The sequence below is a fragment of the Ornithorhynchus anatinus genome, chromosome 1, assembly GCF_004115215.2.
Source record: "Ornithorhynchus anatinus isolate Pmale09 chromosome 1, mOrnAna1.pri.v4, whole genome shotgun sequence".
Lineage (NCBI taxonomy): Eukaryota > Metazoa > Chordata > Mammalia > Monotremata > Ornithorhynchidae > Ornithorhynchus > Ornithorhynchus anatinus.
Genome location: NC_041728.1, coordinates 15,802,059 through 15,821,048, shown reverse-complemented (window position 1 = coordinate 15,821,048; position 18,990 = coordinate 15,802,059). Strand labels below are relative to the sequence as shown.

Sequence of the window (18,990 nt, the reverse complement as noted above, 5' to 3'; positions counted from 1 at the left end):
AATATTTATGAAACATGCATTTAGAGTTTCTAGATCTACTTTTAGATTTCTAACATATTATTGGTAAGGGATACCATAAAGTTTCTGTAGAAAGAGAACCACGTATCAAACGAATGTGAGGCACATTCAGATTTCAATCATCTACCCACAACTCTTGGAGTTGGAAATTAAAACAAAACCTGAATTGTGATCTAATATCCAGGCTGCCATATAAAAGATATGGAAAGAAATGTATTCTAATCCACTAAATTGTTTTTAGAAGGCATACATTTGCCACATGCATTCCAACTAAAAAAGTACATCTAAATAAATGATCTGAGTACTTACATTAAATTGCTAATTCACTGATAGAATTCTATTTATTTCTCCTTCCATAAGACCAACAAACCATCATAATATATAACAAAACAAAAACTAGAGACTGTACATTTGGTTAGTGGCAAAATGGTCATAAACTCACCAGCTGCAGAACTGCAAGCATTACCAATTCTAATTCACGCATTTAAAAATTCTGTATAATTTAAACAGAAAACTTTACACATTGTGGTGATTCTTGATGCACTGCTTTACTACAGGTTTTATCAACGTGAAAGAATATAATCATATTTCAGGTAAATGGGAAGAGTAGAATTAATCTTTCTTCCTAAGACTACTTGTAACTTCAAAAGAAATCACCCAATTACTATTCTTTTTAATCTTTACTATATAGAGCATGAGATTTAGCCATAGTTCTATTAAAACCACTCCATTTCACTATGGACTCTGACAGAAGCCGGATGTTATTTTACAGTAGTTCTGACAGCAAACTGCACTTGTCTTAATCAATACTATTATGACTCATTTAATTAGCAGGGTTTACAGTATAGTCACCCTTCTCCAGTTATGAAAAGCTAACTGTGATCTCAGAGCCACATGGTCAATTTCCAAATTTATTCTACTTGGTAGCTGATAACGGTCATATTTAACCCCATCCAAACTGCATCCTTGCCATTTCAAAATTTCAGTGGATAACTGTCTTTTAAAGGTTATAAATAGGTATAAATTCCACATAATATTGGAAGAGATTCTCTTGAAATATTTTGTACCCCTAAATATTCTTTAGTTTCTAATCGCTATTACTGAAACATACACTATAATTCTGTAGTTCAAGGTTTGGAATGATAATCTTCCTGTAACAGATTGAGGATATCTTCAAAGAGGATCTTGTACTGTAATATCACTCACACGTTCTGAATCTCTAGGAACATGTCCCATTCCCTCTCCAGTTTTAAAACACAACTGGCAAGACCAGGAATTAAACTTTGGCCTTTGCACAAACAAGATGTTTTAGGTTGATGTACATGGATTGATGAACATTATGGGATACTCTATACAGAATTACAATGTAAAATTTAACAGTGGAATAAAAACTATGAAGCTTCCATATCTTAACTGCCTGCCAGGAGACAGCTGCAGGCTCAAAATGCAGAAATGGCAAGGGAAATATATCAATCTTCCCAATGACCACGGCTGCTGAAAACTCAACATTAATGTTTCCATTCCCACTTTAACATCTTTTCCCCAAGGACAAAAGGAGATGAAATGTATGTCAGAAATGTAATAAGTCTAAAAAAGAAACCCCCTTGAAAACACCTGCAATTAGTGAAATACGTGGGACTAACCTGACATAACTGGCTCCGATAGAGCTTACTTGTTTATATTATTAAATTGGGCAGACTCATGCTTTTACACAACTGTATTTGTTATACAAAGATTAATGAATTCATGGGGATAAACTGTTTTAGTATCACATCATCTCAAATATCTCTGGTGCATCACTTCTTTTTTAAGTTGGTATATGTCAAGTGCTTACTTATGTGCCAGGCACTGGGATAGATATAAGCTAATCAAGTTGGACACAGTCCATGTCCCACAGAGTGCTCACAGTTTTAAGCCCCATTTTACGGATAAAGTACACAGAGAAGTGACTTGCCCAAGGTCACACTGTAGTAAAGTGGTGGAGCCAGGATTTAGAACCCAGATCTTCTGTCTTGCAGGTCAATGTTCTTTCCACTAGGCCATGCTGCTTCTCTTGGCAGTGTCTTTCAGCTCTTTGACTCAGATTTAAAGCAGCGTTTTCTATGGCAATAAATTTCAAATGGGCTCTTCATCAAAAGGCAGCAACCATCTTAATAACTATGGTATTTGCTAACCGCTATGTGTCAAGCATTGCAGTAGATAGAAGGGTTGAACAAAGTTCCCATCCCTCTTCAGATTTCCAGTCTAAGGAGGGAGGAGAGGTGAAACCCCCATTTTACAGATGAAGAGACTGAGGCACAGAGGAGCTAACTTCACACTAGCAAGCAAGTGGCAGAGTCGGTATTAGAAACCAGCTCTTCTGACTCCCAAACTGTGTGCTTTCCACTAGGTCATGCTGCTTCCTTGTACCATTCAACCACACTATGCTATTTTTCAGGATTTCATCATCATACAGAGTAATTCAGCTTTCAGCACAGTTTCGTTCTCTTTATTTTCTATAAAACTAAGGGACCAGTCTGCTCTCTACAGAATTTACATTAGTAAAGCAGTATTTATACCCAAAAGGTAAAATACAGCATTGACTGAAAGAGCAAAAGCCACCATCTTCTGTTTCAGACTGTCTTCTGATCCCCAGCTGTAACCACTTCATAAGTACATACAGCTGGATTTTTTTCTTATTAAAACAAAGCAGGTTTAGAACTGTGCAACATGAAAATCCACGTAGGCAAAAATAGTCAGCTCGCAGGCACAGCCTCTGCATTCATGCTGCTTATAGAAGAGATTTTACAGATTTGCCTTCTCAGTGATAAACCACCTAAATTATCCTAAACATTCCATGGTATATAAAGGAAACAACTTTAACACTTATTTTAGAATGTTTTAATATCCTAAGTTTCATGTGTATGATGGAAAAAAAAATTGAGAACAAGATCAAATTTGTGGCAGTGATTCCTTATTCCTGGGAATCTAATGTTCAGGAAATCCATGCTTACCAGATTAATATAGAATCGATATTGTAGAATGAATATAAGAAATGCCTAAACATATTTTGGAATTTCTGATTAATCAACATCTATGGACAGTGAGAATCAGTTGGAGGAAATTTCAGAAACAGTGGAAGGAGATGGAGGTACAGACAGATTCTCCCCAGTTACCTTTATTGCCTCTAGGACCATATTTCCCACCCAACCTATCATGATTCACTTAGCTGAGGCTTCCTCATCCCAATACTGCTATCATGTGTTGAGGTTTTTTTTATCTAGGTTTGGTTGGCATGCAGATTTTAGACCTGCGATCTGGTGTAAAACTTCTGCAAGGGGAAAATGATGATAACATGTTTCTCATGGCAGATACAAACTAATGAATGAAGCTGTGCATCAAAATATATGATAGGTTTGAGAGTATCAACTAGGTGGACATTCAACACAATGTCAAGGATGGGATATCTCTGGTAAAAAAGGTAATTATGGTTAAAGAATTCTGTCTATCCTATGATAATATAAAAATGCCTCATCATGATTTACACCTTTTGCTAAGCTCTTGAACATTTATCAAACATTAAATATTTGAAATCCAAGAAATGAAGCATCCTTTTGAGCCTTCTCCTTGAATTATAATTTTAAAATGTCAACAGTTCTTAATTTAAATAATCCTGACCTCACTGTTATATATGCTACACTCATTATTTTAGGCTTTGGTATGTAGTTATGTTTTTGAAGCTTCAAAGTGTCTAATCAATTTCTTCTTAAATCTCACATGTACAGAAATTTACTGGGTATATACCACAGGCCAATACTGAATCTTCAGAAATAAAAGATATTTGATAGTGATATGACATTCAATATGGAACCCTATATGGGAACGAGCGATTTATCAATTTTCCCATTTCTTCATCTTTTTTTGAAGCAACTTAGTCAAGCTAATTAAAGCTTTGCTCATCCAAAACCTCATAAAGACAATTTGTTTAACTTCATCCCACTGTGGTCTTTTTCATAAAGAGAATTAAATTTGATCTTCTGACAGCAATTATTAAATGATCCCAACTGGCCCCAATTAAGACACATGGCTTATAGGCCACAAAATCCTGTCAAATGCCAAGTCTTGTTTCATTTGCACATCTTTCTTTACCTTGGCTAATTTTCTTCAAATCGTTAGGCATGTTTTATCAAGGCTAACTGTATGTTTTTGTGGGGGCTAGCTTAAAACACCATCCATCAATTTACAGTTGAAGTACTCGATAAGACTTCTGATTTTTACTTTTTGCATCACTGAAGGGGCTTTTCCACTTCAAAGAGAAATCCTAAGATTTATTCATTTGCACTGATCTGACCTACATAAGCCTTCCTAAAATAACGTGCAGACTCATACAAATGTAAAATCAATAATTCCATCCTTTTTGCATTGTTTACAAGATCTCTTACAACAATATTATCTGCATTTAAGGGGGTTTGTTGGAACTTGTGCCTTCTGCTTTCCTACTTAAAAAAATAATTGTTTTGAGCATAACTTTTGAAGTTAACCTTTCCCACCCTTAACTTCTGCTCTAATTTTTTCTGATACTTTCAGTAGTAAACTGTGAAACAATGTTCTGTGGGCTTCACATGAACGCAGGTAGCCCCAGGATTTTGAGCTCCTTGATTGTGTGCTTCTCCAGGGAAATGGCTGAATTAAAAACAGCCTCAAGAGGCAAAAGTCTCCTACTAACATCTGGCTCTTCTTATTCTAAACTCTTAACACCTGCCTGGAAATTCAACCTATCTCTTACCTTGAAGAACAAACAGGGCAGATGTATCTACAGACACTTACTTTATGTCAAGGCTTAATTCCACTAAATTAATTGCCCAGGAATTGATATTGACACAATTTCTAAAAGCTTTTCTTTGGTCAGTGTTAGTCATGCTACTTCCCAGGATTTAAATTAACATTATCTATTATACACTTAATCAGCACACTGATGGCATATCAGTTCATAGCCCAAACCATATATGTTCATAGATAGTTTTTATGGTTTTTTTTTGGTGAATAATGAGTTAAATACTGATGTTAGGATACCTCGTTTATATTTATTAATCTATTCAAATGCTCCTCTTTTCATTATATGCTGACAAATGCAACCCCCAAACACTTGAAAGATTCAAAAGGAATGGTACTGAAATGCAGTCTTTTTTGGGAGTAGGACTTGGGCAAGTTTCTGAAAGGCTTGTTCCCTCTAAATTGAGGAAATATAATTTTTTAGTGGGAGAAGTTTTCCTTAAATTTTCCTGGAAAGTTCAAAGTCCTTTCTCTTGGAGTACTAGATTCTGTTTTAAACAAAATAGAAATACTGTTACAGTTCATCCCTTTAAAATGTTCTAAACTAAAAAAGGATTATTAACCACACCAACTGCTGGGCTTCTTTTTTATGCTTAACAAATATATCAAAACTCCCGTAAAACAAAACAGACGCTAAGGGCACTGTGTTATAAAATATTTCTCGCTGTATTCTGGTAATCTCACATAAGATTTGATGTTAATTTTAGAGCAGGCTTCTGCTAAAAAGGGCAAACCCGGCAACAGATTTAGTACAAAGAGCTCAAAATATCCTGTGGAAAAAAAAATCTGTAGAGAAATCAGACCAACCCAAATCCTGCCATTACTCAGCACTGCAGTGACGTGCAGATGTTTGTAGTGGTTTAAGAAGCCAGCGGGGGTTGGAAACTCTACATACTTGACTTCAACATGATTGCAATTGAACCTCATCAAAGTAAGAGCTCATAATTTGTCACAGAAAACAGCCAATTAACATATGTTAGAAAAAGGCTCCATAAAGATAATATATGATTAAAGACCCAATGCAGCTGTTGGAAATCAAAACTATGCATTTTAAAAAGAAATTCAAGCTTGGGTTTTAGGATGGTTAAAACTGATAGTGGCTACTATGATTTTTATAAAGGAGCTAAAAGATATGATTATAATATATTTTCTAGGTTTGTGGGTATGGCAAGGAAGAACTGAATACTGTAGGTCTATTTACTATGCCTTACTTTTTGTGCTGTAAATAATTGAGGCTTTTGCCAAAACTCAGTAGTTACTTTGTTTCAGGGATATTTTAGAAACAGACTTTCATTGTAAGTTAGATGGCCTTTAGGGATACACTCTGTTGTCAAGGCATTCTTCAAAAAAAAATACAGCTTCTCCTTATCTGGGCAAGAATACCCTACTGTGAACTCAACATTACCATCACTGGAATTCCTACTTGGATCATATGAAAAGTACTGTTGCAAAAAATATGAAGACTTTCTGATTGGGTGGTTTTAACTATGAGTGTTCTTCTGGGTCAAGGACAGGAGGAGTGAGGATGTCAGGATATTGTCTTGAAACCATTTTAATGGTTAATAATAACTATTTAAGCGTATTTCTTTTCCTAAATTGTCTTCAATTCATACCATTACCAAAAATGAACTAATGCAGGTAATTGCTAGCAAAAATATCAGTGTATACATTTTTCTTTCTCTCCATTCCACTGTAGTTTGAAATGTCTGTACCAGTTATGAAAATCGATAGTCTTTGTAATACCATACCCTATATGTTCTGCTAAATGCCTTTCTAAACAGTAGACAGTAAAACTATATTTTTAAGGGAAAATGAATAGAACAAAACCTAATTACAAGTTTGAAACAGAGATTAGTGAATTCAACTTGCAATACTGTTTTGCTGGATCGGAATGTCATGTAAGCATAAAGAAAATTGAACAGATATAATGTAAAACATGCAAGATTGTTATCTTAAATGGTATGACTCCATTCTGGGCTTATTCTCCCCTTTGAATCCCAGGCATTCAGACAGGTAAAAATTTTTAATGATGGTAAAAGCAATAATGATGGAAGATTCCTGCTTTCTGAGAATCTGATAACTTACAACAATTATTAACGCAACTTCAATAGATTTAAGGGCATGTTCATTGTCCCAAGCAATCGGCAACATTTTTGATTAAGATCTTGGCCATGGTTTCAAGTCCCAGAGCTTCACTGTGGATGAAACAGTACATATCTTTAGACGTCCACAACCAATGAAAGGAAACTATGCAGCCTCAAGCCAAATAGATTAATTTCCATCTGGAAAGAAAAGACAAAAGAACTGGACACATGATATGCTTCAAAATGAATGGCACTTTAGAGTTGAAAAAATATTAAGGAGAATAATATTTTATATCATTTTAAAAACAGGAACAATACAATTCAAGGCAAAGTTAAAGTGGCTCTTTTTAAAATGGCAAAATAAACATTTCCAAGTAGAAGTACTGTGTGGAGATTTTTCTTGTATTTATTTTCTCTGAAAATTTCCTGTGTATTTTCTTATATTTATTTTCTCTGAAAATTTTCAGTATTTGAAGTTAAGGATGACGGGCTATAAATTTCCTATTCTAAAAAAAATGAAAGAATTTATTCTTCTTAGTATAACGCCTGCAAAATTAAAATTCTTCTATGACTCATCCTTATTTGTTAGCCACTAAATGAATATGTATTTAAGGAGAGTCAAAAATCACAAAAAAGTTTCTAATAAAAATAACTGGACATCTTATAAATCCATCTATCTTCTATAATTGATCTAAATATTTACGAAAGTAAACCAAAAATTTAGTGTTAAACATTTAGATCATTTTCTGTGCTTATTTGTAATTCATTCATTCATTCAATAGTATTTATTGAGCGCTTACTATGTGCAGAGCACTGTACTAAGCGCTTGGGATGAACAAGTCGGCAACAGATAGAGACAGATTTATGATCACTTAGGGTTATCTTAAATTATCGTGACATTCAAGATGATATACCATTTTACTTTTCTATTTGTTCTTGTCATATTAATAAAATTCATCGAAGTCATCTGGTTTACGTCCCTCGTTCTGGGAATGATTAATAACAACAAAAAAATGGAAATCATGAAATTGTTAGCTATCTGTCGGCAGCATTAGGTTCGGCTATTCGGCTATCTAGAGGTGCGAGAAAATTCTCTACCCCCATTCCACATGCAGCCTGAGAGCTGAGGTCATATTGAAGTCCATTCGAAGCCCCTAACCAAGAATGTTTTCTCAGAGGGGAACTGTGACAATTCCCACAAGTCCCTTGCTCCAGAGCCTTGGAATTATGCTCCAAGAATGCCATTCCCAGAAATGCTGCTTCGGACCCGAGTGGAAGGAGGCTGAATGCTTTCAATTTTTCATTTGCCGCCACCCCTCATTTACTTACCATCTAAGCTGGTCCTGCCTGCCGCCTCACCTACACAAGCATCTCTAAATCACACATCTGCAGCATATTAAACAAGCAACGTGGCGTGATGGAAAGACCACAGGACTGGGTATCAGGAGCTCTGTCCTCTAAGACTGGCTCCATCACTTATCTGTTCGTTACAGTAGGCAAATCACTTAACTTCTCTGCCTCAGTATCCTCATCTGAAAAAATCAGGATCAAATACCTGTTTTCTCTCCTTTAGACTGTGAGTCCCATCTGGGCCAGGAACTGTAGCTGAATGTATACTATCTACCTCACCGTTTAGTATATTGAAAGTACTTTTTTTTAATGGTATTTGTTAAGCACTTACTACGTGCCAGGCACTGTACTAAGCACTGGAGTAGAGACTAGTCCTCAGTTTGGAAACAGTTCACATCCCACGAGGGACTCACAATTTTCACCTCCACTTTACAGATAGGTAACTGAGGCACAGAGAAGTTAAGTCACTTGCCCAAGGTCACACGGTACCGGAGCTGGGATTAGAAACCACATCCTTCTGACTCGCAGGCCCATGCTCCATTGAGTAGGCCACTCTGCTTTTACCGCTCTTATTATAATTGTTACTATTACTAGTCCTCGGCCAGGTTGTGTCTGTGAGGCAAGAGGTAACAGAAAAGAAGCGGAGTAAGAGGGAGAGAAAGGGAGGAGGGGTGGGGTAAAGAAGAGATGACTAGAACATTAAACTGGAATTAGCTGGAGGAAAGCAGGCCATGTACTGGTCCACGGCAGGGGGCTGGTTAAAGGAGATCTGTTGTTCTTTGGTGTATCTGTGCTAGGTGGGGAAATTGTGCAGGAAGGACTAAGAGGAATCCCAACTGGGCTCCAAAAATTCTCTAGTAGCCCCCACCCAGAGAAGAAAGCATTGAATATTTATTGCCTCTGATTTGCTAGGCATTTGTCCCAGACATGAAAGTACCTGCGCATTAACAAGATTGTCCAAAACAAATGAAAGCTGAGTGGTTGGTCTACCCATACACTCTAATTAAAGAGCATTTCTAGTACCTTTCTCTAACCTGGTCACTAATATACAATCATACGAATATCACACATGCTAAAATAATGAGGGCTTTCCCTCTCCCATTAAAATAATTCTGACATTTCTGAAGCTTTTCTAGCGAAAGCAACACTGATAAGGGAAAACTCATATTCCCTTTCCAGATCGTCCTGGCTTCAGCTTGCCTAGAGAAACAAAATGGCTTCCAGGGACTGACTGACCTTTCTGATGAATAGATTGGTTTGCTGAAATATCAAAAACCATGATTTGCTACAACAGAATGCTATGGAACTTGATGGCTTGTTTGTAGTCTTTTAGTCTCCCGGAGTACTGGAAACATGGAAACTGTGGAGCATTTTTGTCCTTTTAAAATAAAACATTAATAACAATACTTAGCTCTAACATAGTGCTTTTCATCTTCAAAGCCCCATACAAACATTAATTAAACTCAATTAAGTACAGAATTCTTACTAACAATGCTGAAATGGTTCTCAAAAGACCACTGTTAAATGGAAAACCCAAATAAAATAGGCTGCTATTTTTCTGAAATGAACCAATTTTATGCAGTTCAAGATTTGTTTACCTTAGCTGGGAAGTCACAATATGGAGGTGTGGGTTTTCTTTTAGCCTAATAAATCCATGCAAGCTTGTTAGGAAAGCCACTCCAGCAAAAGACTGCACTATTCGTATTGCACGCTCTTATTTTAGACAGGAATTTGACAATGAAATGTTTAACTTAATGAAAGAAACATAGACTTTTTAAACGTCAAATAGAAATTCTGTGGTTTCGAGTGCTTTAGTAGAATTTAGGTAGAGCTTTTTATAGTTTGTATTCTTTTCTAATTCATGGGAGGGGGAGCAGGAATTAGAATTGGACATCCTCTATTTAGGAATACTCAAGGCCATTCCTGTCTCCTGTTCTGTGAAACTTGTCTCCAGAAGATGGACGAAGCCATTTTGTTAGGCTTGCACCCTTAGGTAAGTTTCCAGGCTTTTTGACTGAAACAACCTTTATTTTTGGATATAATTTAATTCTCCAGACAACTTTTAACATTTGGTTTGGTTCTTCCAGAATCCTTCTGTGCTTAGACATCTTTTTAAAATTGGAATATATATGATTTATTTTTTCTCGGATTAAACCCCATTTCTTTCCCACTTCCCATTAAACCCTATCATGCATTATGGATCTGTTTCTGTTGAACAACTGTAAAAGTGACACCCATGGAGTTACTTTTAAGACAAGTAATTTTGGGGTTAACACCTTTATGCAAATATACCGCTAGTATGTAGAGTTTTATCATACAGTATAAACTTTAAAGTCCACATTCATATTCTAAGTCAATCTAGTATCCTAATACAAATAGAAATACCATATTTTGGAACTGGAAAATCTACTCCAGGTGTATGCACAGTTATTATTTAGCTGGTAGGATCCAAGTATGAAATATCATTAAGCACTTCAGAAACAAAAAGTGCTACAAAAAATAATATAAATTTCTATTATAATTGGGTTTTGGAAGAATTTTCCCAAGTGCTTCATATTGTGCTGTGCATACAGTAAATATTCAATGAGAACCACTGATTGATCTACTAATTGAGTGGAGGATATTGTCCTACCATGTGTCAGAGAAGCATGTTAGCAAAATAGAGGATTTAAGGTTCACATTTTTGGGCCACGAGGCTGCCTCAAAACAGCCTTTTTTACTACAATTAACGGGGCTGCAAGGGAAAAGGGAATTTATGGGCTCTCTGGAGCTAATCCAAAATTCAGAAAATGGGAGATCAAATCATCGTCTCCTCCCTGGCAATCTCTTCTCTGACTGGACTTTCAGAGAAAACAGGAGATGTGGGGGTTTACTTGTGGTTTAATGGATTCTACTGTATTACAGCCTGTGGTTTACCATACTTCTTAATTTTCTCCTAAACCCTGATTCAGAATACTTTCAGGTAGGCTTGGGCAAGTTTCGTAACTTTGGAAGATTTTCTCAAAAGAGTTAATTTATGGCAGGTGGGAAAAGAGTCGCATTAGCTATTGAGCCATTTAGTCACTACCGTCTGTGAATGAGACATTTTTCCTTATAAAATCATTATTAAATCGACTCTCATCTTTCTCTTTTCCAAAATGAAGAATCGCAGTATCCTTAACATATTTTCTACAGATTTTTATTTTTGAACCAGAATCATTTTTTGGAGTTCCGTTCTGCAAAGTTCTCCACTTTCCTTTACATTGTGGTACCCAGAAATAATCCTCCTTTAGGCCTGTGCAAAGCCTGAGCAAAATGGGAGAATTATCGCATGGTTTCTAATGCTCTAAGGCTATGTAGGTATCCTGGGGTGATAGTTTTTTCCCCTTAAACTATTCTAACAAAAAACTAGGACTTTTTAAACCACCTAGAACTTTTTCTGACAATTTAACAAATAGCCAGTTCCTCCCTAAATTGATTTTGAATAGTTTTTTTTTTCCTTTTTGAGCTGGCCTTTCAAAGTCAATCTGACTTCTACTTCTACATCAATCAAAGAATCAGTGAATAAATGCTATTTATTGAGTGCTTATTCTGTATAGAGCACTGTACTAAGCACTTGGGAAAGTAAATACAAGACTTGGTAAACATGATCCCTGCCCTTACAGCTCTTACAGTCTAGAATATAGTTTTGGTTAATCCATCTCCAAAATTATTACAAAATTAATTCGTCCTCTATTAAGGTCATCAGAGAAGCAGCGTGGCTCAGTGGAAAGAGCCCGGGAAGGGGAGTCAGAGGTCATGGGTTCAAATCCCGGCTCCAGCACTTGTCAGCTGTGTGACTTTGGGCAAGTCACTTCACTTCTCTGTGCCTCAGTTACCCCATCTGTAAAATCGGGATGAAGACTTGTGAGCCCCACGTGGGACAACCTGATGACCTTGTACCTTCCCCAGGGCTTAGAACAGTGCTTTGCACATAGTAAGCGCTTAACCAATGCCATCATCATCATCATCCTCATAGTGGAGAGCCTTTCTATTTCATTATCCATTATTTTGTTTAATCAATGTAAATATTAAATATTAAGCCAAGGTAAGCCATACAGAATACTTCTCCTGGAACTGACAATGATCACTGAAAAGCCAATTGTGAGTCTTTCCAACAGTTTAGTGGTCTAGGCCAAATTTTCCCAGTTAACTAATGAATATGAAAACCTTGTATTTCTCAATTTCCTTCAATTTACCAGGCTTGTCATTCTTCTGAACAGGGATCCAAAAGTCTCTGTGCACTGATAGTGACAGTTACACAGATTTGAAAGAAGTCATAACAGAGATTCTCAGAAGCTTTTCGCTAATTGAGTTGGCACATTTTCATGAAAAAATTGTGTTGACCATATTTTTCTTGTTCATGAAGGGACCAATACCATGAAGATAAATTTTATTTTTTGAGACAGGCACTCATTTGTACTGGACTATAAACTTGCTGTGGGCAGGGAACGTATTGACCAACTGCTCTATTGTAATAAGGATGGTATTTGTTAAGCTCTTACTAGGTGCCAAGCACTGTTCTAACCATTGGGATAGATACGAGGTAATCAGGTTGTCCCATGTGGGGCTCACAGTCCTAATCCCCATTTTACAGATTAAGTATCTGTGGCACTGAGAAGTTAAGTGACTTGCCCAAAGTCACACAGCTGACAACTGGTGGAGCTGGGATTAGCACCCATGACCGCTGACTCCCAAGCCTGTGCTCTTTCCACTAAGCCATGCTGCTTCACCCAAGCACTTAGTTGAGTACTCTAAACACTGTAAATGCTCAATAAATACCTTTCATTGAGTGACTGATACATAATCACATAGGCCTAGGCTATATTTACAGTAGCTGTGGCCCCAGCAGGCATTCAATTATTATTTGTTTTAACTGGTTTAATTTGTTAATGGAAAAGTGTTGGTGGAATGACTACAGTGTGGTTTCCTTCTCTCCTCTCCTGAAGGCTGTGGTTGGGTTCAAGTAACTGCTCAGAACTCCCACGGGTTCTGGTTCTACAGCAGCTAGTGGCCCTGGGGACACAGCCACTTTCTGATGGAAATGAATCCAATGGGAATTTTTTTGTAATAAATTCATATTGCTTGTTACCCAAACTCTGTTCCCTTACGCATTTGAGCAAATCAATTTAAGTTACATCTTTTCCCAGGATTTTGCTGAGTGTAGAATAAGTTGAACAGGAGTCTGACTAACTGTAATGTTGTTGTGGGCAGGGAATGGGTTTGCTAACTCTGTTGTGCTGCACTCTCCTAAGTGCTCTGTACAGTGCTGTGCACATAGTAAGTGCTCAATAAATACTGCTGATTGATGTACTGTCACAATTTGGTCTTTTTCCATTTTTGAAGCATGAATCTAGGCTTTCAAAAATGGCATTTAGTGACACTATAATAACCAGCCAGAAAATTTGGCACTCTAGGGTGAAAGTCACCAGATCGTGCAATTTTGTAAAAATCTATCAAATTATATATTTGCCATATATAACTCCAATCTGACTTGTCTTCAAATGCGTGAGCTAACAGCCCTTTTCTTTCCTGTAAGCATGGAATGTTTCTGGCTTTTCTGCTATTACATGCTGTAGTTTTTTTCTCTCTCCTTAGAGGAACAAAATGTTTATTTTCCTATTCCTAATGCATTTAAGGATGTTTTACTTGTCCATGTTTGATGTTTTTTACAAATTGAATCACATTTCCTTCTTTAGCTTCTATGGGAACATGTTATTTCTTTATATTCCTACTTTGCAAAATAACCTAACATTCATTTTTTAGAAATTTCCATTTGTCTTAGTGCTCATGGAGGGTTCTGTTCAGCTAAACAGGTTTTCCCATTCCTTTGGAACTTTTTTTTTTGGCAGGAGGAAGATTTTTTCTAATGAGTTTCAATATTCTCTTCTAATGGTTTTAACACTTTTTTTCAGAGAGATCTAGTTCTCTTGGATGTCTTTGCACCTTATAAAACCTTAACAATGGGGTCTATGACACTATTCATCTAAAAGGTTGAAATTTGCTTTCTTTAAACTCATTTTCTTTATTCACTGACTTCCCTCCCATTTCTTGGAATTTTAAATTCTAATACTTTCACATTTTTTTTTAACCTCAAAGGAATTCAAAACCCTTCTCCAGTTAATTCATATTTTAGTGACACGAACCTTAGTAGTTGTGCATTTTAATTCCGTTCTTAGTTCTACTGTACATATATGTAAATATATATATATATAATTTTCACATACAGTATAAAATTATTTATTCAGTTATTTAATCCTATCCTATTTGTACAACTGTTATATTCTTGTTTCCTGCTCCCACTTTTTTAAATTTTTTTTCTGACTCCCTTATTAGAGTGTAAACGTATTGAACACAATGAATAAGTGTCTTGCCTCTGTTGTACTTTCCCAGGTGCTTACTATGATGCTTTTCAGTCAGCAGACATATAATAAATACCACTAATAGAACTGACTGAATGAGGAAACAAGTGGTTGCTTTGGCTGCATTCCACTACATGGTGAGCTCCTCAAAGGCAGAGATCACATTTTCATCTTCTTTTTATGTTATTTGTTAAGTGCTTATGATGTTTCAGGCACTGTTCTAAGCACTGGGGTAGATACAAACAAATCAGGTTGGATGTTGTCTTTTTCCCACATGGGGCTCTCATGGTCTTCATCCTCATTTTACAGATGAGGTAACTGAGGCACAGAGAGGTTGAGTGACTTGCCCAAGGTCACAAAGCGTACAGATGTTTGCTTCTTAAGTGCATGATTCTGAGCTCTACCATCAGGGACTGAAACAGACAAGAGGAGGGGAATTCTTTCTGGGGTTTCAAGATCACTGGTAAACATTTCTGAAAAGAATCACATAGGACATTTTGCACAATAGATGGGCTCAACAGGAGTCCTGGAAAGAGCTGGTTAATAAATCACTTGAGCACTTACTGTGTGCAGAGCACTGTACTAAGCATTTGGGAGAGTACTCTATAGGAGAAATGGTAGACATGTTCCCTGCCCACAAGGAGCTTACAGTCTACAGAGCTTATGTGAATGGTGAAGACTAAAGTGGCTACTGAAGGGACTACCCTGGCGACTGTCTCCTCATCTATGATGCTACAGCATCAATATAAACCCGTGGGTTTATTTGGCTTTGAGGGTTTTTGACTATAAAACTCCAACCTGTTCTTTACGATGTGCCACGTCTGCCTGTGTACTCAAGCGAACAGGACTGAAAGGGAAAAGAGAGTGACAGTGGCCCCGGGAAAATCACAAGCACTAAAATAAATGCCTACATTCAGGTTCTAAGTCTTGAAGTCTTTGTGACTGGACTGATTCACATCTGTTTTTTTACCACGTGAAACAAATATCGTTTAGATGTACGGTAGGACTTCTACAAAAAATGAAGTAGACTCATTGCAGGAATACCAATATGATTACCAGGGGAGATTTCACTGCTTGAGTTATAAGGGATGCTCCAACATGAAAGAGATCCACTGGCAAACTAAAGACCAGTGATCTTCTCTTATTCATTGAATGTGTAAAACTACTTCATGGTCTCCTGCCTAACAGATACCAGAAGGACATCGCAGATGCATCCATATCTGGAACGATGGCATCTGATGGCCTGTATTCTTGGGACCCAAAGTATGCATGGATCCCAGCAGCCTAGGTGGAGCAGAGTGCTGTACTCAAGGTCATTTAATACTACCCAAGCTTACACTAATATTCAGCCATTGCTTTGAAAGCGGTTTTCAAACTAGTAAGACAGCACTTAGAGAAGGAAAAAAGACTCAGGAACTGCAGAAAGTTAACCAAAGGCCAGTGGAAACAGAGGATCTGTCCAAAAACTCTATGTATATAGCAAATGGGTACTTGGTTTGGTAAGTGCCTACTATGTATCAAGTACTGTTCTAATCGCTGGGGTAGATATGAGCTATTTCTTAACAATATTCTGACCACACTAGGCAGAGGCTAGCTGAACCCACCAAGTCTTGTACTTTGAGAAAAACAATTCCTACATTATAAGTCGACTTTCAACAATTTATTGCAGCACTTAATGACCCTGACAAGACTGGTTTTTATAGACGTACTGTGTGATTTACAAATCAAGTTAAGATACATGAATTTTTAAGGAAATCCCACAAGATCTCATAAGTGTTACCATCATCACTTTCTTCAAGAAGAGAGGTGACAGATCAGAATGTAGTGACTTTTGTGGCCTTTTACTCAAACTATTGCTGGCAAGATCCTAACCTGAATCATTCGGCACCAATTACTGACAATTTTTGCAGAATCACAATGCAGAGCTTCAGATAACAGCACGACTCAGCAGACATAATCTTTATAAAATGTCACAGAAGAGAAGTCTAAGAAGGTGCACCAAGATCTCTACGCAGTTTTTAGAGACTACATCAAAGCATCTGAAACATCAGTACATAGGGGCTTGGACAATTACATGATAAGTTTAGCTGGCTTGAAAAATCCATCAAGATTGTGAGACTGCTACATAATAATAGGTTTGAAAAACCTCAAAACTTGAGGGATCACTGTCTGATCCATTCCCAATCACCAAAGCTGTAAAGCTGGATCCATACCCATTCAAGGCATTCTTCACAGCCAAGGACCTGGTGTTAGAATATGTTCCTAATCTCTTGGTAACCCTTTGGACTAAACAAACTACAAGTACTTTATAGGATTACCCCACTTTAGAACTTTCAGTTGCAGTCAGCAGCAAAAAGACTCTAAATGCAGTCGGAATTCTGTTACCTGTCACTGTTCAATGATACAAAAGTGAACAAAGAAGTGGAAAAATGAATCATGATGATCAGCCTGTCCTTTAGGAGACTGTTAAAGAGACTTCAATGACCACGGATGATCAGGTTTCCGACTAAATGGATGTCTACATAGCTGCAAAGTTATCCAACTATCCATATGGTGGTGATAACTGGAGCGCCCTTCCTTATACATCTCATCATGCTGATAATATCACAATATCAAACAGGAAGGTGGGATCACAAATAATGCTATCTTTCTACTAGAGTGAAATTGTGCTAATGACTACACTTTTTCACCAGGTGAAGGTTTGTGGGGAGAGTAGATAAGAGGGGTATACCAAACAGTGGCTAAATAGTGAGCTAAACGGGTACAAAAAACCAGAGAAATGATGAAAGGCATTAAGAATGCAATAAAAATGTGGTATCACAGCTGTTAGGTGGGAATCAACTGTGGAAGGTAGACCAGTTTGGCATATTCACAAATAGGACAACAAGAATCATATTTTGTGAACACCATGTGCTGGGACTGATGGTTCTGCAGAAGCTATTCAATCACCCTTTTTTAAAATGGTATTTGGTAAGCGCTTACTATGTGCCAGTTGCTATACTAAACACTGGGAGAGATACAGGATAATCAGTTTGGACTCAGTCCATATCCCACACGGGGTTCACAGTATTAATCCCCATTTTACAGATGAGGTAAGTGAGGAACAGACAAGTTGAGGCACAGCAAGGTCACACAGCAGACAAGTGTTGGTGACAAGATTAGAACCCAGTTCCTTCTGACTCCCAGGCCCATGCTCTATCTACTAGGTCATCCAGCCTCTACGGGTCATGCTACTTCTCTAGGTACAGATAAGTACACTTATTCCTATAAGTACATTTTAACATCAGTAGCTTCATGTTCAATATGTCTGTACACATACATATAAAAGTTAATTTTCACTGAGGTTTTTTACATAATGGTGACCTATAGACCACTTGATTGTATTTGTTACGCACTTATTATGTGCCAGGCATGTCCCATGTGGAGCTCATGGCATTGATCACCATTTTCCAGAGAAGGTAACTGAGGCATGGAAAAGTGAAGTGACTTTCCCAAGGTCAAAGAGCAGACAAGTGGTGGAGCCTTGATTAGAATCTAAGTCCTCCAGACTCACAGACCCATGCTCTAGCCACTAGACAATGCTACTCCTCATCTACAGATTACATCTATAGATCTACACTGTAAGCTCCTTGTGAGCAGGGAATGTATTTACCAACTCTGCTGTACTGCACTTTTCCAAGAGATTACAACATTGCTCTGCACACAATAAGCTCTCAATAACTATCATTGATCGACTGATAGCTCTATTGATTTTTATCAATTCTCTAAATTGAAGAGCAGGTTCAAATCAAACTATGGCCAATTACACCTACATCTGTAATTAAGCAGAGGTTTGGAAGACCCTGCAGACAAAATTTCAACACAAATGATAATCTCAGGTAAGAAAGAAAATGACTCAACTGCAAATGAGAAGCACCTTGGTCTACTGGCAAGAACATGGGTCTGGGAGTCATAAGGACCTGGGTTCCAATCCTGGACTCTGCCACTTGTTTGCTATGTGACCTTGGATAAGTTGTTTCACTTCTCTGTGCTTGAGTTACCTCATCTGTAAAAGGGGAATGAAGACTGTGAACCTCATGTGGGTCAGGGACTGTTTCCAAAGGTAGCTACCCGATGCTTAGTTCAGTGCCTGGCACACAGTAAGCAATTTACAAATTCCATAAAACAATGATCTGTTATTATAATATTCTTTAAGTAAGGCATCCTAATCTATATTTCCTTTATCACTGAACTTCAGAAAATAAAGTCCCAAAGCCGCAATTCACTCTAAGGTCTGCTGGTAATCTCCCACAACGTGAAATTCCATTCGTAGCAGGAGATTCCCTCCATGGGATTTATCCTTCAAG

General features: G+C 37.3%; 1 protein-coding gene across 12 annotated transcripts in view; it reads right to left on the bottom strand.

The window, feature by feature from the left end:
• Window positions 1–18,990, bottom strand: part of MEF2C (myocyte enhancer factor 2C) — a 191,709-nt gene that overhangs the window by 116,402 nt on the left and 56,317 nt on the right. The window lies entirely within an intron of this gene.